Raw genomic sequence first — 1,207 nt, 5'->3', positions numbered from 1 at the left:
TGCCAAAGCGCCGGGGTAGCCAGCAGCTCTGCCCGCTCCTTCCAGAGCGGGGATGGAGGGACAGAGCACCCCTGGACCTGTCCCCTACCCAGCAAGTGGCAACGAGGAAACGCAGAGGACCTGGCGTGTCCCCTCAGCCTGCGGTTATAGACAGGCCCGCAGCCCGGCCTCGTCCCCAGCGGGGTAAGCGGCATTTCCCAAGGGAAGGGGCTGTGGCTTCCAGCCCGGCCGCTCCAAAAGAAAACCAGCGCCTCCCAGGGAAAACTTGATCCCCCCCCTGACCCGCTGCAAATCCGCCCTGGCACTGGGGGAGGGATCGGCTGCTCTGAAGCGTTTTCTCATCTCACATTTCTGACAATCCCTGACAGCATTGCGGAGAGGTCAAACCACGCACAAAGCCAGCAAAGAACAAAGGGAACGTTTACCTGCTTCCCTCAAAGGCTGCCCGCGCCCCAGGGAGCGTGCCCGCGCCCATCAGCACCCCGGATCGGCCACCAGTGCCCACGCAGGACCCCAGGAGCCAGAGACCACCCCCCTCCGCCAGACCCCTCCTGCCCAGGCAGAGCCAGGAGCAGGACCCGGGTGGGCCAGGGCTCCCAGCCACTTGGCCATTGCCTCTGTCACCCTGCGTGGCTTGGGCCACCCCTAGGTCCCAGTCCCATCCCTGGGTCCCTGTCACACCGGAGCTCGGAGCACGTGGGGATGGCAGGAACGTGCTTTCAGGCTCTGCTACTCTCCCCGCTAACAAAAGGAGCAAACTTGGAGGGGCTGAGCCAGCTGGAGGAATATGGCAGTTGACTTGCCACTTTGTCAGGCATTGGTCCAAACTAATTTCCCTGGCAGAGCGCCCGTGATGACTAGATTGATAAATCTGAAGAGGGAAAGCAAATTAACACTGGAACAAAAGGGGAACCAGGGAAGGGTGAAAACACTCCTCTGGCTTCAGGAAAGGAACAGAGGATTAAAAAAAAAGAAAAGAAAGACAATCCATTTGCCTCTGGGCTCCACCTCCTGCCGTTTTCTCCATGCTCCCTCCTGTGTCTGGGGCCCGGGGGAACCGCTGCAGGGAGGTAGGTGTGCGGGGCTCACAGCCAGGCTCTGGGAGGTGCTTTGGGGGGGCAGGGAGGAGGCCCTGGCCCTGTCCCCTACCGTAACTCAGCAGCACGCATCCTGACAACTGCAGACCCCCTCTGCAGGCCAGCCCCTC

The 1,207-nt window shown here is 61.6% G+C and overlaps 1 protein-coding gene across 1 annotated transcript in view; it reads right to left on the bottom strand.

The window, feature by feature from the left end:
• The window catches only part of LOC104124432 (TLE family member 2, transcriptional corepressor), a 39,711-nt gene that overhangs the window by 18,690 nt on the left and 19,814 nt on the right, over positions 1 to 1,207 (bottom strand). The gene's annotated exons all lie outside the window — the stretch shown is intronic.

The sequence above is a fragment of the Egretta garzetta genome, unplaced genomic scaffold (genome assembly GCF_000687185.1).
Source record: "Egretta garzetta isolate BGI_Z169 unplaced genomic scaffold, ASM68718v1 scaffold4, whole genome shotgun sequence".
NCBI classification, from domain to species: Eukaryota; Metazoa; Chordata; class Aves; order Pelecaniformes; family Ardeidae; genus Egretta; species Egretta garzetta.
Note: the sequence above shows the minus strand (reverse complement) of the source record. Positions and strands in the feature narration are given on the sequence as shown.